We start from the raw sequence: 22,954 nt of genomic DNA, 5'->3' as shown, positions 1-22,954 counted from the left end.
ACAGAAATTTGGAACATTATAGGGTCAGATGCATTTTGATGGGACATCTGTTCTTCTCTCCCTCAGAAATATAGCATTTTATTTTCCCATTAACCCCAAGCCCTGAAGTCATTTCTCTCTCAGTTTTTTCTAGGACAACCAGGAGTTTTAGCTGAGAAATGATGGGTGAGAGCAATTCAGCATCAGTGATGGGGGCTCTTGACAAAGACAAAAACAGCCCCCCATAGGTCAGTTCCCTTCCACTCTATCCTTAATATTGCATCTGTATCTCAAAGACGACTTCTGAAGAAAAGAGGTGTGTTTTTGTATGGTAAGTGGAAAATGATTTGCAGAATATGAGCATGCAATTGTGGAATTCTTTAAAATGACAGGTCCTCTTCCTGCCCCCTCACCAGAAGTGGAACTGTTGTTATACAGCAGACTCTGAAGAAACAAAGTATCTTTTAGCCTTTTGGAAAGGTATCTGTCTTAATTGAGGACAACATCATTTAAGCCTCAAATTTAGGATTTCTGAATTAGGTGCATTAGATAAAACCTGACAGTTTGTCCATTGGGATCTATACCAAAATGGACACTGCCTCATCTCATCTTGAATTCAAGCCTCTGTATCCTTTCCCCCCTAAGCAGCTCTCAAGTCATTTTTACCTTTGAAAGTTGTCCAATTCCTTCTTTGGTTTGATTAGGGCCAACTGAATAATATGAAAATCATTCCCTCTTACCCCATTCCTGTGAAAATACGTGCTTCTCCACAATCATTACCTTGTCATCCTCCTTGTTCTCTGACTTTGTTATTTGCCACTCAAGAGAAAGGTCGAATACCGAATAAGTCTCACCAAGTGGTGTCAGCCCAGCTCAGCTCTGGGCTTTTTACCTCTGAATGGCCTGCTCTGGGGCGCCTCTCTAATGCTCACCCCTGCCAGTTCCCATCTCGCGGAATCACTCCCTAGATGCTTGCACTCTCCTAGTACTGGCCTCCAGGGGATATCCACATCTGGTTACCAGTCAGCTCGTCTGCATCTTTGCTTGCTTGCTCTTAGTGGAGTCTGAAGAGGGGTTCTAATCTTCCCAGGGCTTTCCTTAAGGTGAATTTAATCTGCTTGGCTCCGGTAGAATACTGTGTAAGCCACCACCTCCCCTCCGATGGTTATGGACAGCTCCTAGAGATGCTCCTGTGCCAGAGGACTTAGTTTAGCCATTTGCATCCTTCCAACCAGCAGCTCCTTCCCACCACCCTCCAAAGGGCCCCATGACTGGAGCCTGCTACTTCAGCAAGTCTATTTGAGAAGTTTAGGAGCAAGGAAATGACTCTGTCAGTCTTCCTGGGCCAGCCTCCTGCCTCCACCAGGCCTGCTTCCAATGGGCATTGCAAACTGAAAAGTGCCCAACAGCCAAGCACCTCTCTTCTCCATGGAAAAGGCAGGCGTTTCTTTCTCAGCATCTGTGAAAATCTTCAGACACTAAACTTTGAAGGATTGTTGGCTGCCTATGAGCCTGCTGTGAGCTAAAAATCTTACAAAGGATAACGCAAAATTATAAGGAGGGAAATTTTGGCCTGGTGTTAGAAAACTAAATTTTTGTTTCAGCGGCTGGTTCTGAGCTATTGAGGCATGTTTTATTATGACATAAATGCTTTAACTAACTTTCTGAACCAGAATATACTCAGTAGGTCTTTAGTGGGTGCACGCTGTTTGCAGCCTGACTTTGAAAGAAATATCCCAGGGAAAGAACCATGGAATTTGATTTAACACCTCATTTGTAGTTTGTAGTTAATTGTATATTTTTAGTGGAAATACATGAATCCATAACAAAATATTTAATCTAGCACCTTTGGATCGGTAAACTAATTTATCTTTCAAATTCCCTTGATATGTAGCCAAGACTCATTGCCGGCTACTTATTAACCACACATTGTATAGTGAAGGTTCATAAGGCACTAGATAACAAATGTAACTTTGTGGAGGGAAAAGACAAAAGGCATTCAAAAGGAGGTCAAATAAGGAAACTAGTAATTGACATTAAGACTGCTCTCTTAATGAATGGGTCCCTCACTGTAATGTGACAGTGTAGATTTCTTTCATTGTAGTACAGATTGTTCCTATTGCTAATGTTCTTAATAACACATTGCATTAAAGATTCACTGTAGCTACAGAGGACCATGCAGAGAGCTCATCACCTACATTAATTGTTGGGTCTTCCAGAGGCTGCACAACTGAGTTATGAAAGTTCTTTTTCTGGAATTGGAGGCCTGGGTTCGGATCCTGGCTCTGTGGCCCGCTCTCAAAAAGCTATGTGGCCTTGGTCATTACTCTGAGCTTTGTTTGGGTTTCTCTTCTGTAAAATGAGGGTAATAATCTGTACCTACCTCACAGAGTTGTTGAGAGGATTAAAGGGGAAAATGTAAGGTTTCTGGCATGTATGTTAACAGGAATTCAGCAAACGGTGGCTTTAAATAAATTTAATCTGGGCCAGTTAAGTCCCCTGCTTCCAGGGGAATTAATTATTCACCGTCAGTGAAGATGGTTGCATAGTGTAAATATGACAATATGCATAGTGAAGATGTTTTCATGGGTTACTTTGAAATACTCAAAGGGTATAGTGCAGTTCTTTTTCAACAGTGTATTCCAAGGGTTTTGGAATTGGAATTGGTTTTTGCAACCTGGCTTGGAAGCGTGAGAATTATATTAGGTCTGAATAATCAATGGTGATGTGGATCCAGGGTGACTCTTCAATGTTGCCTCTTGAATATAAAAGCAGTTTGTGTGCATATGTATCCTATATAAATAAGTCATGATTTCTGATGATGGTAAGAGTTCAGGATTCTCCAGCTGTCCAGAAGGCTATATTTCTGCATTCTATTCCCGGGTTTAGAGAACTTCCAGACAGCACATTCACCTGCCAGTTCACTGGCCTTTTTCATAGCATAGGACATGAAAAAATGGAGAAGGAAATGGAGATTTATACCCTTCCAAGTTCCAGGGGCCAGAAAGCTTGCAGAAGGAATATTTGGGCCATCCCTCTTCAATTTTCATTTATATCAAATGCAACTAATGATAAGTAATATGACAACCAGCTAGAGTTTCAAAATTTTGGAAGAAATCTTTTCATTTGCTCTTACAGTAAATATCAGCAAATGCAAGTTAAATCCCAGCTATTCCAAGTCTGGAAAAAATGGTATAAGATAATATGATTTTTCAGAAATATAAAATGCATCTAGGGAACTGTGACAGCATACATAATTAATTATTACTTGAAGATTAAAAGCTCACTACATTTTTTAGAGTGTTATTTTATCCTCAGTAGTATTTTCATCATATGTTTAAATTAAATAAGGACCAAGATGTCTGAAACCAATATTCTTTTAACCATAAAATTCTCTCTCCAATAATTAATGCAGTTTTCCTTTCAGTTTTAATTTCTTGTTTTATTTTAAACATTTGTTCTCCAGTTGCATGTGTATGTATGAACACATAAATAGTTCTGTTTTAAATAAAATTAAAGTAAAAGAGGAAAAGGAGCAAATGGAGAATTCAAATAAATATAAATATGTATGATCTGCATACATCCCCAAACTGTTTTTTTTTATTTTATATTTTTATTTATTTATTTTTTTGTGAGGAAGACCAGCCCTGAGCTAACATCCGATGCCAATCCTCCCCTTTTTTCTTGAGGAAGATTGGCCCTGAGCTAACATCCGTGCCCATCTTCCTCTACTTTATATGGGACGCTGCCACAGCATGGCTTGACAAGCACTGCGTCGGTGCCTGCCCGGGATCCAAACCTGCGAAGCCCAGGACGCTGAAGCAGAGCGCGGGCACTTAACCGCTTGCGCCACTGGGCCAGTCCAACCCAAGCTGTTTTTTTTAAATGGTGATTCTTTGAATTAAGTATTCCATTTGTAACTGTTTGCTGGAGAAAAATCCCTTCTTTAAGGGCTCCAATAGGAGAGCTATAGCTTGGCGGAGCTTGGGCTGGTTCGCCAGCCCAGGTGAATGGTAGAAAGAAAGAGAAACCCACACCCATTTTTTTGTGTCTTCCTGGGACAGAGACTCAAAGCAGCGGTTCAATTAGCACACAAGTTCTACCAGCAGACAATGAACCTGCCCCAGGAGGACATGAGGCAGCCACCATTGTTCTTGTCTTCTAGGACCCTGCAGTCTGGCTGCCTACACAAAACAGCTAGACAATGGTTCAGTACATTTATTTTAAATGTCTGATAGAGTTGTCCTTAGGGATTCTTAGAGCAGAATTTTAGAGTCAGGAAATATTTGAGAGGACCGGACTTTACTTCAACTTTGAAGAATCCAGTAGTTGGACTTAGTGGAGAAAAGAGACCTCTATAGGTTGAGATGGGAGTTAATAAGATCTATACAGGAAATAATGGGGGAACCTGGTGCATGGGTGGAAAAAGGAGTAAGTAGCAAATGTAATTTAAAAAGTAATGTGAAAGTCCACATGATGCAATCATCAAGGTGGGCTGCTAAAGATTGTGGATCAGAACTGATACTTTCTAGTCCTTACTATATTGCTATATTGCAGACATTGTTATAGGGTATATTTATAATTTAACCTTCACTACAACCCTACGAAGTGGATATTATTAATCCCCATTTTACCAATAAAGACATTCAAGCACAGAGAGGTTAAGTAAACTGCCCTAGGTTGCATAGCTAACTAACCTGTGATGGAGTTAGGATTTGAACCCAGGCAGTTGGTTCCAGAGACTACTTTCAACCATCTACCTTATAGTGCTCTTAAAGGAAAGTGCTGGAAGAAACAGTAAATGTGATTTTCTGTCATTGAGCTCAGCTTAGTGTAAGGGAACGAATAGGAAATTGGTCCAGGAGACTTGAGGAATCTCGATAAAAGTAATTTTGTGCAAGATCTGTCTCCTGCAGTGTAAAATGGTATAAAATGAAGATAGAACTGTTTTTAGCATTCTTCAATGCTAGGCACGTGGTAACTATTATTGTTTGGCACAAGTAATCAAAATTGATTAAAATAGGGCTAGAGAAGTCAGTAGCCTAGTATTTTTTCAGGGTACACTCTTTGCAGCACCCCCCCCACACACACACACACATGCTTACATATACAGTACACATTTGATATGCATTTTCTGTATCCAAATATGTGTTGGGGTGGTGGGAACCCACAAGGAACATTGCTGTCAGGGTTTTGCTTTTCTAACTGGCAGGTAATGAGGAGGAAGAGATAAGACTAGGAAAGAAAAATTATAACAGTTTTCAATAATCTGAGGATGTCTTTACACAATGGGGAAAATTTTGCTTAACTTCTGTGTTTCTGTATCTATCTGGAGACCTTGATTATTTATAATTCTATTTATTATGTACCAGGCACTGTCCTGGATGGGCACTGCCCTCTTGGAATTTACAGCCGAGTGGAGGACAGAGATGTTAACCAATAAATATGATAAACATGCTGGGAGTTACATTATAGGCCTGTAAAAGATACAGTGGAGGCCAAAGGGAAGAGACAATCATTTTTGGCCTGGGAAGAGGCATAGAAGGTGGGGCAGGGCTGTCAGGTAGTCGTGTGATTCGGGAAATAACAGTTCCAGGGTTAGGAAGAGTCTACAGACAATGTAGGAAAAGACTTTCTGCTCAAAGGCACACAGTTACATCACAGGTCATTTGAAGGACCACAGAATGAGTGGGAGGAAAACAGTATCAGAGGAAGCTCGAAACATAATCATTGGCCAGAAAACCAAAAGCCTTGATTGCATGGCAAAGGGTTTTTGGACTTTCTCCCATAGGCCATGAGGAGTCATTGAGGTTTTAAGCAGCAAAGTCTCTTGGTCGGCTGTGTCTTAGGAAGGTCACACTGACCTCTGTTCTCATAAAAGCAGCGAGATTACCAGCTCTATTTAGACCTGTGAAAATGATTTAAGTTTCTTATAGAAAAGATAGACTAGAGGAACATAGCATTATTTTTATGATTTTTTAAACAGTGAGGAATTATTCTAGATTTCTCTTTAAAGCTATTTGTATAAGATGTTATAGTTGTCCTTGATACCTCTTTTCTTCAATCATACGCTTCATTAAAAAAAGAATGAAATCCCTTCAAAAAAATGTTCTTATCTTCCAAACACTATGAAAGCCTCTCAAAATGTTCCAGAGCTCTGCTAGCTCTCTCTCACCAGGTTATATTTAGCTCAGCTATAGACCTTGACCTTTTCAATAGACTGCATGACACGATGCGCTAATCGGAACATTTCTTAATAGACTTGAATGAGGTTAGTGACCCCAACCCCAGCCTTGTCCACGAGTGCACGCGCACACACATGCGTGCACATGTGCGCACACTCATTCATGTTTTGGAGTATTTTGCAAAAGAGCTATTCAGTTGGTCTTGGGGAAGATAGATGCTTTGTACTTTTGCTAACAATATAAGTTTTAAATAGACTTTATTTCTTTGAGCTTAGGGAAAGCATAGATTTGCATTTCTTCCTTTCTTGGGAAATTTTTCTTTCTGTTTGAATAATGTTGGCATGTTTTCAGTTGCTAGAAATCTTACCTTGAATAGCTCTCCCTTGGGTTCTAGTTCTCAGATATGGTCTGGTTTGCAGGCAGAATCTGGATGCAAAGATTGATCTGCAGGGGTGTAGTGTTCTTCCTGGGAACAGGAACCCTCCCTGCCTTTCTGTGCCCCTCCCCCTTTGCTGCTCTTGCTCCTGTGGATTGATTTGCTCAGGGAGATCTCTATCATGTTGTCAAAGTACTTTTAATGCATAATCAAGTTTGTTCACAAATGCCTCCACTATATTACTTAGTATTATAGTATTAATATTAATACTAGCTCCAGTGCTGATGACAAAGTGGGAAATTAAGCCTGCTCTCCTGGTGCTAAGCAACACAACTACTCAAAAATTAACCTAAACTTGGCAATCCTATTTAAAATAAAGGTATTGGTGATTCTCGGAAATAAAAATAAAGGAAAACTGAATAATCCAGGGAAATGATGGATAGTTATCCCAGGGAGGAATGTGAAAACAGGAAGAAAGACTTCTTTTGCAGCACATCGATCTCTAAGAGGAGATTCTTTCTTTAAAGCAACTTACTCGGCTGGCCATTTGCTCATTTAATGGTGTTCTCTGCTCATCAGCCACCTTCTCCACTCCAGAACTCTCAGTTTCACAGTCTGGTGCCTCTTGCTTGCTTCTATGGAGTACTACCTTAAGCCTTGTTGACCATTATTTAGAGAGGTGGTTATATGTGGAGGTTAAGGGCAGAGTCTCTGCCACTGGCCTAACTGCATTTGAATTCCAGCTTCACTACTTACTAGCTCTATGCCTTGGGCAAGTTACTTAACCTCCTTGTGCCTCAATTTTCTAATCTGTAAAAGTGCCTAGATAGGCCATAGGGCTTAAAGTAGTCCACAGCAACATTAGAGAGATGTCAGGCAGTAACCAAACGAGCAAGACATGAACAAAGTAATCAAGATGAGGGGGAATAAACACTACTGGCAAGACCAGGGCCGAGCAGCAGGTTCAAATGGAGAACAGCACCATGGACAGCTCCACGAGAGCCTCGCGCTGACTTTTCCGATAAGAACCAGTTAGCTTTCTGACTTACTACTGTAGCAATTTCCTCCTAATTGATTAGGGTTCACTGGAATTTAAAAGTGACCAGAGTATCACCCTGTCCATGGTTGGGCTGTTTGAGATCATCTAACCTGAATGAGATATCGCTGAGGGTCCTGCGAGGAAGATTTAGGTTTCCTAGGGGTGGAATAGGAATGGGAAGGCATCTCTTTCTCCCCTCAGAGAAATTATCTTTGAGGCTCACCATCGCTTTTGAGTTAAGTAATAGAGGTCTGAATCAGGGTTGGAGGCTTAAAAGGAACAAATTCAGTTCTTGGCCATTTCTAAGAATGTGCATATATTACCTGTAATTAATTTATGCTATGAAATTTATATATATATGTAGATTTTATAAGTGAAATATTTTAAAGTGCAGCAGGTTTTTTAACTTGCTGATTGAAATCTAATGAATCCAATGAAGAAAATTGCTCTCTCCTAATTTTCCTCTTTTTTTAATCTGGATTTTTATAATCTGGAAATATAAGTAGGAATTAAGCTCATGGGTTCAGCTGCTGGTTCCGCCTTTTTTAGTTTTGTGTGGCCTGGACGTGCTACTTAACTTCTCTGTGTTTTGATTTTTCTCTCTTTAAATGAGGATATGAGTGGTACATATTTTATGTGTTATTTTGAAGATTGGATGGGCTAGTATCCATAAAGCCCTTAGACTGCTGCCTCATTAAATGCTGGTCTGTATTATGATTATGATTAATTATATATTAGATTTTGTTATTGTAAAGCACCTCTCCACACCTCCAGCTCAGTGTGCAGGTTTATACCATGTTATTTCAATCCTGAATCTAAAATAAGAGTCCAGGTCTTGTTTTATAGATGTTTTGCAATATCCTTGCCCAAGACAAACAACATTTCACATTCTTAGAGTTCACACCTTTTGAATTGAAGCCAGAGTTTGGCCTTCAGATTAATAACTCAGGGCAGAAGGCAGCCCACAGAAACTGTGCTGTAAGACACAAAAATATGCTCTCTTCTGCTGCTTTGCCACCTTTCTATTTTGATAATAAGTTATAAAGGACCCAACATCCTCAACCTAGATAGAGTTAGATCCTTCTTCTATTGCCTAAAATGGGGGGAAGGAATGACTTGAGACCACTTACTATTTCCCTAATCTCTGAGCACCTTCCAGAAAATGTTTAACCCCAACTCTCCTGGTTGGATATGAAACTGCCTCTAGGCTCAGTAAATTTAGGAATATGACTCTAAAATGCAAGTCGTTTAAAGTCACCTTGTTCCCATTTCTCTTTACAGTTTAACTTTTCTTTTGCGTCATACTCCTCACAAACCTTAAGGCAATTTACAAATTAAAACCACGGAATATTAAGATCATTTCACGCCCTACAAATAAGCAAGTCCCCTCTGTTGCCATACTAACATCCCAGCTGTTATTGACATTTCATGCTGAGAAGTAAACACTGGAATTTAATTAGTGCAGGCCTGGAGGAAACTGCCTTTCCCTATAACTAGAGTCTGGCCAGACCAGAGGCTCAGGTGTTAACTGTGTGAATGTGAATTGTTGTGGATTGTGGATTCATTCTGATTTATTCTGTCTCCCGTTATTCACTCATGATGTCTCTGTCCCAAATTCCTTTCCATATGATACCGAAGATTTCTCAAGATGTGAATATTTCTGGCTGATGACAATTTATCAGTAAAGAACCTCTGATCTTTTGCACCATGCCTTATATTGTCCATCAGTCTTTTAATGGGCCATCCTTGTCTCTTTCATTTTGGTAAACAGCACAATATCTTTGGTGGCAAGGCTGTTTTTTTGTTTTTGTTTTTGGAATGCTCTTATCAATCTCAGTTGATTTGACATTCTTGTCTTCATCTAGGAAAGGAATTATAGTAATATTATAATTACTTTAATATTTATTTTTATTATAATGCATTCTAGATGATTTACAAAGCTTATTTGCCATCAGGTTCCACATTTTGCAAGGCAACTAACCAAATTGCAAGCCAACAATCTGATTGGAAGATCCTTGGGATATGTTTTATCCCCTTCAAATATAGCATCCTATATACAAAACTCAATAAGTTAAGAAATCATCTAGATAAGCAGAAATATTAAAATTGGCATTCAATCAAGGACTTAATGATTGTTAGACAAATGGAGTTGCGACAACTGATCCTCCTGCCGTAGAAAATTTCCGATAGCAATAGCTACCATTTATTGTGTGCTTGTTATGTGGCAGGCATTATGCTAACATTTCACATACAATATCTCATTTGATCCTCTCAACAAGCCTACAATGTGGCTACTGTTATTTCATACAAGAGAGAATAGAGAGATTAAATAACCTGACCAAAGTCACACACGTGATAGAATCAACACTTCTACCTACGTTTTTCTCACCTAAAACCTGTGCTTGTAACCCCTATGTTATGGGCTCTATTGCCTCTTCTTTTACTGATTGATGTTCAGAGGCCTAAGCTAGGGTCACAGCTTTGCTTGTTTTATCCAAGACTCAGTAATTCTTGATGTAGTGGCATCACTTTTAGAAAACTCTTCCATGCATTATAAAATATGCTGCTAAGATAGGTAAAAGAGCCAGCAGTAGGAACTGATGACATTCGATTCTGTTTCATTCAATTCAATAAATATTTGTTGAGGGCCTGTGGTGTGCAAGGTATAAAGCTATTTATTGCAAAGGATACAAAGATATTTGAATAATATAATGAACTCATCTAGAGACCTCATAGAATCTGATCACCTACATAAAAATTAAGTTTTTATGTAAGAAGGAAACAAAACAGACAAAGTTGGACATAGAGAAATGTGTTCTCCTGGATGTCTTTCTGTAGGCTCTGTTATTGATAATGCCTTATGACTGAGGCAATCAGTCTTGAGTGTGTACCCACTCCACTTCAGAAGGCAGCAGAATGGAGCTGAGGATGGGAATGTTGGTCTTGAAATAACAGACCATTACTGGACTTTCCAATTCTGAAGCCTAGGAAGGCCGCCCCATGACACCTACTTTGTCTCTGTGTAGGAGAAAGTGTGCCTGGATTCCCATGGGGTGGAGAGGACCGGGGAGGAGAGTGCCATATTCCTTTCAGTGCTGGAGTACAAGCTCTGATGTTGGTGGTGTAACTGTGAATTACCCATGCTCATTGCTCCCATTAGCAATGACTCTCGACTAGTGATAATGAAATACAGTCATGCATCACTTTATGAGAGGGATACTTTCTGTGAAATGCATTATTAGGCAATTTCATTGTGTGAACATCATAGTGTACTCACACAAGTCTAGATGGTATAGCCTACTACACACCTAGGCTATATGGTATAGCCTATTGCTCTTAGGCTACAAACTTGTACAGCACGTTACTGTACTGTAGGCAATTGTAACACAATGGTAAGCATTTGTATGTCTAAACATATCTAAACATAGAAAAGTTACAGTAAAAATATGGTATAAAAGATAAAAAACGATACACCTGTATAGGGCACTTCCATGACTGGAGCCTGCAGGACTGGAAGTTGCTCTGGGTGAGTCAGTGAGTGAGTGGTGAGTGAATGTGAAGGCCTAGGACATCACTGTACACCACTGTAACTTTATAAACACTGTACAATCAGGCTACACTAAATTTATAAGATAAATATTTTTCTTTTTTCAATAATAAATTAACCTTAGCTACTGTAACTTTTTTACTTTATAAATTTTTTAATTTTTTGACTCTTTTGGAATAACACTTAGCTTAAAACACAAGCACATTGTACAGCTGTACAAAAATATTTTCTTTCTTTATGTTCTTATTCTATAAGCTTTTTTCTATTTTAATATTTTTTTAATTTTTAAACTTTTTTGTTAAAAACTAAGATGCAAACACACACATTAGCCTAGGCCTACACAGGGTCAAGATCATCAATATCACTGTCTTCACCTCCACATCTTTTCCCACTGGAAATTCTTCAGGAGCAATAACACGCATGGAGCTGTCATCTCCTATGATAACAATGCCTTCTTCTGGAATACCTCCTGAAGGACCTGCCTGAGGCTCTTCTTGAGGAAATGTCACTCTTTTCAGAAATATGTCCATGGTAGTTTTCTTGTTTTGTTTCTTTTTTCATCATAGATTTGCTTGTAAGCAGATAATGCCCCATGAACATTCCTCTCTATTAATGAAAACCTTTTGGTGTTGAAGTCCATGCTTTCAAACTTTTGAAAGAGCCTTTTGAGGTCTGGAAATCTCCTGCTAAACACTTCACTGTAAATTTTCTTGGGGGTTCTTCTTTTTCTTCTCCTGCAGTTTCCTTTTCTCTTGCCTCTTCTTCAGCTATGTGTTCCTGGTCCAGTTCCAACAACTCCTCATTAGTCATTTCCTCAGGAACCACCTCTAGGAGCTCCTCAATGTCATCCTCATTCACATCCAGGTTAAAGTTGTTTGCCATCTCAACCACAGCCTTACTGATTTATGCAACCTCCTCATCCTTGGCAAACCCTTTGAAGTCATAAATGAACCTCTTGAGTGTCTTCTTCCAGATGCCATTCATACACTCCTTGGTGACATCATCCCAAGCCCAAGCAAGGTTCTTGATGCAGTCATAGATGTTGTAATCCTTCCAGAATTGCATCAGTGTCTTCTCTGTGTCTTCTTCAGTTGCAGCAACAGCCTGGGCAAAGATCCTCCTCAGGTAGTAGGCCTTAAAAGCTGCTATAGCTCCTTGATCCGTTGGTTGGATTGAAGAGGTAGTGTTTCAAGGGAGAAACACTGCTTTGATATTGGGATGAAGATCACCAATGAAAGGAGGATATCTGGGAGCATTATCAACAATAAGCAAAATCTTGAAAGGTATGTTATTCTCCAAACAGTACTTCTCCATTTCACTGGGATAGCAATTTAGGAGGGCATCTTGGGAAAGAAGCTGGATCATCCATGACTACTTATTGCTCCTGTGGTACACTGGCAGTGTGTGCTTCCTGATATGCTTGAAGGCCCTGGGGTTCACTGTGCCAGATCACAAAAGGTTTTAATTTGTAGCCTGCTATATTGCCCCCAAGCAAGATTGTTATCCTGTCCTTAAAATCCCTGAAACCTGATATTGACTTGGCCTCCTTATGGATGAAAGTCCTTTCAGGCATCTGTTTCCAGAATAAGGAGATTTAATCCATATTGAATATTTTCTCTGGCAAGTAATTTTCCTCCACAATCAGCTTATCTAGAGTTTCAAAAATCCCTCAGCTGCCTTCACATCAGCACTAGCAGACTCACCCCTCACTTTCATGTTGTGTAATGAATAACGATTCTTTAATTGTTTAAACCACCCAGAGCTAGCAATAAATTCAACATCATAGTTGGGTCCAACCTTTTCTTTCAACATCGCAAACAAACTCTTTCTCTCTGATCCTCATGGTGCTGAGAGGGATACGCTTCTGTGTCTAGGCTTCAATCTAGGTCACTATAAGTTTCTTCATGCCTGGTATTGGCCCTTCTCTAATTTTTGTTAGTCTCATTGCCTTCAACGAAACAGATCTTTTAATAGTTTCCATCACTTTGTTCTTGTTCTTCAAGATCGCAGCTATGGTGGAATGGGACATGCCTGACTGGCAAGTAGTAACTATCACTGATTTTCCACCTTTCTAGTCCTTAATCACTTTTAATTTGATTTCCACGTCAGTCATTTGATGTGGCCTCTTATTGGCAACATTAGCAGTGGATTTTGTATGTTTAGGGGCCATGATGAAGAAAACAACATGAGATTAAGTCAAGCACAAGAGAAAATGATGCAATCAAGAGACATAGCGGGGGCCAGCCCCGTGGCACAGTGGTTAAAGTTCCGCATGCTCCGCTTAAGTGGCGCATGTTCACAGGTTCGGATCTCGGGCTCAGACCTACGCCACTCATCAGCCATGCTGTGGCAGCAATCTACATATAAAGTGGAGGAAGACTGGCACAGATGTTAGCTCCAGGCTAATCTTCCTCAAGCGAAAAAAGAGGAGGATTGGCAACAGATGTTAGCTCAGGGCTAATCTTCCTCAGGAAAAAAAAAAAAAAGACACAGTAGACAGAAGATGTATGAGACTGCTGCTGGTGTAATATGGCATACTATTTTATGGTAAATGTTTTTTTTGTAAGTAGAAAGAGTATACTCTAAAATAATGATAAAAACTATAGTATAGTAAATACATAAACCAGTAACATAGTCATTTATTATCATTATCAAGTATTCTGTGCTGTACATAATTGTATGTGCTACACTTTTATATGGCTGGCAGTGCAGTAGGTTTGTTTACACCAGCATCACCACAACACATGAGTAATGCCTTGTGCTACAATGTTATGATGACTAAGATGTCACTAGGCGATAGGAATTTTTCAGCTCCATTATAATATTATGGGACCACTGCTGAATATGCAGTTTGTCATCGACCGAAACGTCGTCACGCGATGCTTGACTGCATAAGCTTAAGGACGTCAGTGATGGAATCTTGTGAAAATGGAAAATTAAATAACAATGTGTGACCTGCATTGATGTGGAAGGTCATTTTGCAAATGGCTTAATTTGTAATCAGTAGAAAATACTATTAATGAGTTAAAATTATAGCTGACCAGTAGACTTTGGAAAAGTGAAAATAAGTCTTTGAAATCACCTAAGCATTCAAACACATGAGACAGATTTATTGAAAAACAGTAAGTCCTGGGGAGATAACCTTATTCTATGCCGTGGCTCATTGATATTTTGAAAGAAACTAAAGCCCTCCCAGAAAATCATAAATTTGAGTCTACCCCCTGTTCAGAAAGCCCTGTGCTTTAAATAATACATTTAAGAGACTCATGCATAAGACAAAATACTGCTATTTACCTGAGCACTCTTTAAAAAGCTGTATTTAAGAATTGGGACTTAACTGGCCTATTAGTTAAATTGGTCCAACTTGTCCAAAACAGGTTTGTTCAGTAGATATGAGGGAAATTGTGTTAAGAGAGGAGAGAAGAGAAAACGAATGGACAGGAAATGGAGGAGGAGAAACGAAAGCTGTTAGAATGTTTAAATCCTGGGAAAATAATAATTTAAAATATGGATTACTTATTGCTTGGCACTTTACTGAAAGCCATTCAGTAAATTCAGGCACTTGATCTGGTTGGATAACAGTTATCCTCCTTATATTTCTTGTTTCCCTACACTCTCGAAAGTGGCACCATGCTTTCTCTGCCTGACTGTCTATATATAATTCCCAACAATCTTGCCATGTAACCTATCACTCCAAAGCATCAATTCTGGGGCAAGTGTAGTCACGGATATGTCTCATGTTGCATCTCGATTCATCAGAAAATATGATAATAAGTGGCTTTTATACAAAAACCAGGTCTGTACATGTATAGAAGACTTTTTTTAAATCTTCCCTTTTAGTAGCCTTTATATAATCAGTCAACAGGTCCTCTGGGCTCCCTTTCTGAGGCAACCATTGATGAGTGATGACTGTTTGTGACCGTACGTGACAGGGCCAGTAAGCATGGTGCAGTATTAAGGCCCACAACCATCCATTTACCAGAGGCAAAAGGCATTTCAACTAGAAGAGCCTAACGGAGGTAGGACTTGGGAGGTAAGCTCTAACCGGTTTTGTGACTCAGAACCCACCCTCTCCCTACACTTATCGACTACCCTCAGCTTCCACATCTGGAAATAAAAATAACCTGACTTCTCATGACAAGTCATTTGATTCATGTGTGGAAATTGAGTTTTGAATAATAAATATTTATACAAGGGCTTTCTGGGTTTCTTTTTAATATTAAGGAGGAAAAAATGGTGAGTTTTCAAATAAGATCCAAAGATTGCTCCTTTTATTGAACCTGAGAGATGTGGAGAGGGCCACAACTAGTTAACTGATGGCCCCGCAAGTCTTGTCTTTCTTCCCCAGTGATGACACCAGGGTAGCTGTGCACCCTATTTAATGAGAATTAATGAGTATTTTTTAAGGTGAAAAGTTTTGAGGAAATAGTACCTGTAATTGAGCCAAGTCCCCTGTGCCATTTATTTCTTCGTTTACACAAGCACCAAGGGAAAACATCATTTATCTCTTAAGTGCAATTCTCTATTTCATAACTACGTTGCATGAGGTCCATCAGAAGGAGAAAATGTTATAACCTTTCAAATGAAACTAAAAATTCTCCTTGGCCTTCTGTCAGGGTTTCTCATCCCCAAGTAACGTGCTCATGGCTCATCCCTCACAATCTTTTGTACCAGATGTACTCTCTTCCCCAATGCCTATTGTATTTCTTGGCAAACTTGGTTTTATTTGTATAGCTTCTTCCCAGACAGCTACGAATTTTCTATATTTTGTATATGAAACAGAGTCAGCTTTATATCAAACTAAGTTTTTAGGTGGTACAGTCTATCACTTAACTTTCATGAAAGTAGAGTTTCCAAAGTGCTTTCTAGTGATTGAGAGACCATGCATATTCTATTACCTTTACCAATGAGTTCAGTGACTTCTTCTCAATAGTTATATCCAGGGGAACACATGCCACAGAGCAGTGTTTAACCATAGCGATGTTTTAGGCCCTCTAAATAAATCAGCCATTCTCAGGAGATGCCACTGACGTGATGAGCCTCCTTCAGGAGGTGCTGATGCAGCTTTCATTTGCTCTGGTTATGCCCACATTGTGTCAGAAGATGTGGGCATTTTTATATTCTTCTCTTTGAATGTATTGGCATCCCCAAAGCTGATGTGTTGGCCCATCTGTGGCATCAAATAAGGATCTGGACAAGCTTTAGGGTCAAAACTAACAGACAACTAGGACAAAAGCATTCCTCTAGTCACAAAGCTATATTTGTCCATTCCTCCTTTTGGGAGATTCTAAAGTCCTTTTAGACAGTATAAGAAAGCTGTTTTGTAAGAGACCAGCCCACACTAAAGAAAGTAACTGTGGCCAGTGATGAGGGAAGGGGGCTTCTTTCCTTTTAGTTTGTGCTGTGCTGTGAAGATGTCCCAAAGGGCCCAGTGTAGCCTTCCATGAGCTCCTGCAGATCCCTGCCTCATTCTGTAGAGGACATAACTTCAGTACTGACAGACGAGCCCTGCTGTTGAACTAACGGTCATGCCCGCTGCATTTTCTCCCCTCTTCCAGACCTGAGATACTTTCCTCCCATCTCTCTGAGCCCTGGACCCTGATGCATGTCTGCTGCCCTCTCAGTCGGGTCTAAGGATACCAACGACAGCTTCCCCAGGAGCTGTGCTTTGCCCTTCTATAGGTTCAAAGACGTCAGAGATGGAAGTCTAATACCCTTGTTTAAATTAGCCTCCTCTTTAGTCCCCACAGCCCTCCTATGGGCCCTCAAGGAACCTTGGAGACAAAGAGTTTCTAATAGGATCCTTAACAGGTATGGAGCTGAGATTCACCTGGAGAGAATTTTCAAATTAAGGCTCCACAGAGAGCAACTGACTTGGTAGACAGGAGACGGAACTCCTAAGGTTATTCTGATGTGCCGTCCCAGTTAAGCATCTAATACATGTGGCACTCTTCCTCTTGTGCTGTAGATACTTGTGTTTTGCTCATCTCCCTCAGCAAACTATGAGCTTCTTGAAGGCAGGGACCATGTCTTATTCTTTGATCTTATTTCTTATAGGGTAGTTACTCAGTATTTGTAGAAGAAGTGGGAAGTTCTTCAGCTGAGAAAGCCAAGGCTGGTGAATGTTAAATGACTTAGCCAAGGTCACATAATGAATTTGTTGCACAGTTAACACTAGGGCTCTGATCATCTTACTCCCAGTCCACTGTTCCTTCTATTATTCTAGGACTGACATCGGAAGTTTACCCTTGAACCTTCTAGTATCTACACAGCCTCTCTCTGGTGGGACCTAATGCCTGATTGCAGCCTATATGACATGCTAAAAATCATACTGCTCATCTGGCACCTTTCCTGTTCACTTCCAGTTGCCTCTGTCTTATCACCCATGACATGGTGCAGATTCTTTTCTCCCAAGAAACACACTGGTGCTGCCCTCCTGGAGGCTGGAGAAACCAGAATTCATCTCCTAAAGCATTACACATCAATTACTAAACTTTTCGATCGGTTCCTCAGATTGCTGTCAAATTTCTCATGACTGTTCCTTGGGATGTAAAACAACATAATGTTACTTAAAATCTAGTGAGCTGTTTTTGAGTTATGTGAATTAATGGAGAAAAAAGCTTTGTATTGACTGAATATTGAAACATATATTGAACATTTGTGAAAGTGACAGGCTAACATAAATATATTTTAACAAAAAAAAGATCCCCCTAAGAATTAATAGATTAGTGATTAGTCTTCATTAGAGGATTCAAAGTCTCTAATTCTATATTTTTATTAAATTATGTTTTTCAACTCATCTTTCATGTTGTGGCCCTGGATAGATGGCCAACTATAGACAATATATCAATTGAAGTACAGAGAATCAGAAATTGAAGTCTTCCTGTGTCTTACCTTCCTTCCTTGGGCCGTGGTATTATCTCTCATATTTATCTCTAGTGTTGCACCCATGACATTGGTCTACAAGTATTTTTTTTATGACTGTATCCCCTACTGGACTCCAGGCAACATAAGGGCAGAGAAATGTCTTATCTATCTTTGTATCACCAGCATCTAGATGATACTCAATAAACACACTTAAATGAATGCATGACATTTGACCTACACACTAAAGATAAATATTGTTACTTTCACGGCAAAGGTAGAAAGAATTGCACATGACTGTCTGCACTTTCTCATTCATGATCTCTTAATAGCAACGATTGTAAATACAGTATTCATAATGATAGCTAACATTTATTGAGAGTTTATTATGTACCAAGCACAATGCTTAGTTTTTGGTATTATGTCATTTAATTCTGACAGCAAGCCCTATAAGGTAGATGCTATTATTTCCCCTGTGTACATGATACAAAACAGACTTAGTAAAGTTGGGTAACTTGCCCCAGGTATCATAGCCCATAATTAATTGAAATAAGATTCAAACTCAACTCTGTTTGACACTAGAGACTATCTTCTCAACCGCTGTGCTATACTGCCCTCCCTCCCCTGCCACCACCCAGTCCTCCTGATTATCTTCAAGAATAATCTTAAAATAAATTCATGAGAATCATAAATATTTGTTGTAACAGAGACATGACTCATTGTGTTTTGGATCACTAGAGTCTTATATGAAAATGCTAATTTCTCCAAAATATGTTTGCTCTTACATGTTTAAAGTGCTGGCTTAAATTAAATTAGACTGTTTCTGTGTTATGAAAGCTGTACTTTCCACCAGCCATTGGAAAATTGTGGGATGGGTGAAATTTATCATTACAGAGTCAATACCCAATCAATTTTGATTGCTTAATTGATTGATCGAAGTCTTCCCATTTCCACCTTTTACCTGCTCTTGTCAGTTCTGCCACATGCTCAGTAGTCATCAGCATTGCTTACACCCCTCATGATGGCATCACACTTTGGCTAAAGACTGCTCATATATCAGCCTTTTCTTGGGTGACTTACATTTATGATAATGCTTCATCCAAAAGAATGACTTTCTAAAGAGGGATTTCAGGAGCTCAATTGGCTATGTCCTCGGTGACACCACTGTCTACTCAGCCAATATGTTAGGTAGACCAGGATTCAAATCAGAACTTGATGGTATGATTTGCATCTTTTATTATGTCACAAGCCAAAAAATGGAGGAATTTTTTTGAACTTCAGTCTCCTTGATAAATGGACAGATACTCTATCTGAAGCACATTTATTCCCAGTACCTGTCCCTGTTTATCTTAGGATGGATGCCTAGCAGCATTGTCTCTACTCTCATCAGTTTCCACCCATAGAAGTGTTCCTAATAAACTCTATGCTGCTTTCTTATGAACTCATGTATGTAAATATACACCCTACCTAAATAATCCTCCTTTTCCTTTGAATAATCATTCTAGAATATTGGCTATTCTTATCTTACAAAGAATCAGACATTTCCACATTACTAAGACGTCCTGCCCATAGTGTTCACCTGGTAAAAAGAGCTCTTTTGGAGAACCCAGCGAATGTGAATAAAAGTAGCATCTGAATTAAAATGTTAATTTGATTATATTTCACACTCCACTTAAATTCATCTTGCCTCAGTGTTAAAAACCTCTAATGAACTCTTTCAGCGACTTCACCCTAAATGGTTTATGATGTCAGTAATTCATACTTCTCATTTTTACATGATGCCCTGAGGTGTCTACTTTAGACTGTATAATAAAAAGACAATGAAAAAGCTACGGATTTATCATTTCATCTAGTCAAGAGACCATAAATGATGCCTCCATTAAACCAAACTCTTTTCTCTGTTTTTTCAATCTTTAGTCAATGGCAAAAGATGACATGTGGAATGAAGTTCTGGGTTTCAGCACAAACCAGAGAATCTTCCATTTGGAAGGAGCCTTGAAGCTCCTCCATTCTCCATCCTTTGCTTCCTTACAGTACAGTCATCTCGTCTCTGAAGCCCCTGGCAAGTGGTTCCGAAGACAGTTCTTGTGCACACTTAGTGAAAAGGAGCTCACTGCTTTGAAGGAAGCCAAATTCACTGATGGGTGGCTCAGGTTATAAGAAAAATGCTCCTTGAATAGAGACAAAAATCTGCTTTCCTGTTACTTCCACCAATTAACCTGAATTCTGCCTTCAGAAGAAACACCACATATATTTCATTCTTTTCTCCCCGCTGGCAACTCAGTAGGTATCTGCAGACAATCAAATCTTCTCAAGGCTAAACATTCACACACTCTCATATCTCCCTGAGAGAAATGGTATTCAGTATATTTACCACTCTGAGGATTCTCTGGATGTGTCTATTTTGGAAAAATCTTTTTTTTTTAATTATACTTTTTCTTATTTTAAAAAATTTAACAATATGCAATATGTAAACTAGAATATAAAAACCTTCTAAAATCTTAACTCTCCCTTCAAGATATAACCACTCTGAGCCACTTGGTGGCTATTTTTCTTGCCGTCAGTCTGTCTTAATGTACAGATTTTGAGTAATTCTGTTCCCTTTAAGAGATGTACTACCTGAGTTTTGAAAAAAACAAATTTGCCGGATGAGAAAGTGTGGTGGTATTTTCAAGTATTTTCCTCACAGATTTGAATCTGTATTTTGTTATAAAAGACAAAACTTTAAAAAATTACATACAACTATAACTTTAGGCTCATCTACGGTCTACCTTTTGGAGATGTGGCTTTGGAACAAGAGAGAAATGTGGGTTTGGGTTTGGCAAGTGATCAAGTCTGTTTTAGTTCAAAAGAATTAATGTTCTACTTGATAAGAGGAAGAATTTTATAGCTTTATTGGCTTTAATTGGGGGTGCTAAATCAAGCCTTTTGGTGAGATTTCCTTTTCTTCAACCACTAGGAACATTCATGCTAAAGTTTTCCAACAATTTTTATATAACCCAATGTCATAGAACTACGTTTTCTATCTCTGAAAAATATGATCTACTGTGTTGTATTTCTGCTTGATAATTTTGCAAAAGAGCAAAAAAGGTTCTTACGACCCTACTACTTAGCTACCTCATAACAGCACCTATTTCCTCCTACTGCTCTGCTTTTAAGGGTTAATCTTGTCTGGAGTTTAAAGTAGATCAGTGACATCCTAAGCCTGGAACTTCACCACTGGTATTCCAGCAGATGATTTTAGGCATTAGGGACCACACTGAATAATGCTGAGTCATAAATGAGAAAGGTATTTCTTCTTCAATTATCTTTCAGTTCTGTTAATTAAAAGAAGAACAAAGTCTCGTGTTGGTCAGCAGTTCCCTCTTAAATAGAAAGAGCAGGTCTTTTCGGGCACAGCTTCTGGCTGGCCACAAGATTTAGCTAGAAATAAATAGAATTGTTTTATTTTCATTGTATTTACATTAACAATTACCTTATATTTATGGCAATTGATATTTGTTTTCAATTAAAGGCAGTATAGGAGGTTTCCTTTAAATCAATTTATTTAAGGAAGAAAAATGAGTTGATTTACAGAAAAATATTAAATAGTGCACAGGTGGTGTTTGGCTATTAAATAGAATATGGATGAATTTAGAAAACAGAGATGTAAATAAAATACCAGCTAGTATGAGATCATTTTCCCATTTCGGTGTTTGCTCCGCTTGGAATTTTTTCATCTCCCGTGTTCTCAGCTATAGTCATACTTTTCAGTCACTGAATGGCCCTTTCCTCCTAATAGCAAGAATCCTGGGTGCAGGCTGGGAGAAGCCTGTTACTGTTTTGGTCTTCCTTCAATAAGCTCTTCTCAGTGGCCCTTCCTGATGAAAAGGTAACATTCCCCTTCTCTTTCAATACCTTCATTTGTTCTGGTCACAGTACTTTGCATTGCACCATTGCATACTGCATGTTCCTCTTCCCTTTAAGAGTTCCTCCATCTAAGCTTTCTCTTTTGTCTTTGTTAAAAAGGGATAATATTCTATTTTAATTTTGGTGTCAGTGAAAATGACATCCATCCACAAAAGAGCATGAATTGGAAAAGGCAGAGAATGGAATGATTGACATTTGGAATAAAAGATTATTGTATTACAGCTTGTGAATATTTACTGCTAATTCAGATCTTTTGATTGTGTCCAAAGCAATACAAGTGGACTTGAAAAAATAGGTAACTACAAAAAACCCCAGCAAAATGAAGAAATTATAGAATTTCCCAATCGTCTAAGTGTTGTTACATCAAGTGAGTTTTTCCAACCATGTTCACCACTCATGATTTTCAACCAAAGAAAGTCCGCTAAGAGAGATGGTTTAATTGTCTACTCAGAACACCATTGCTTCAACTGAAAAGAAACATGTGATGTCAGTCCATTAGCATGCATCCTCCTGCACTAAGTTCCATTAAGGGGCAGGGACATGGATAGGAGCAAGCTGTGCTGGATAAGGAACATAAAAGTCCTACAATATCATTAATGGATTATTAATTTTTAAAGAATTAGAATAGAATAAAATATACTTAACATAAAATTATACTGAAAATATAACTCTCATCTTTTTATTCAGAAAATCCCTTAAAGGACTTTACATTTTTAAAATAAGAATTTTGGCAAATGCTAAATCTATGAAAGACTGTTCAAAGCAAATAGCAGCTTTCAGAGTTCCCCATCCTATGGGAAACTTTTCTTTTAAGGAAGGAAGAGAGAGGAACTAGCGATATGCGAAAAACGCTAGAAGAATTTGAGGGTAGTAAACATAGGAGTTGTTAAAAACCCACCTATATTATAAGTTTCCTTGATAAATAGAAACCTAGGTATGTAGTCTGATGTGGTATGTGATAAGGGATATTTTTTGACGTTGTAAAGCTTGCTTCATTTAAGAATTCGTTTGTTTATTTAGGATTTGTTTCCACAGTCTTACTCTCAGGTTTTTGC

The sequence above is a fragment of the Ceratotherium simum genome, chromosome 1, assembly GCF_057802395.1.
Source record: "Ceratotherium simum simum isolate JZ-2026a chromosome 1, ASM5780239v1, whole genome shotgun sequence".
Lineage (NCBI taxonomy): Eukaryota > Metazoa > Chordata > Mammalia > Perissodactyla > Rhinocerotidae > Ceratotherium > Ceratotherium simum.
This window is presented reverse-complemented; position numbering follows the sequence as displayed.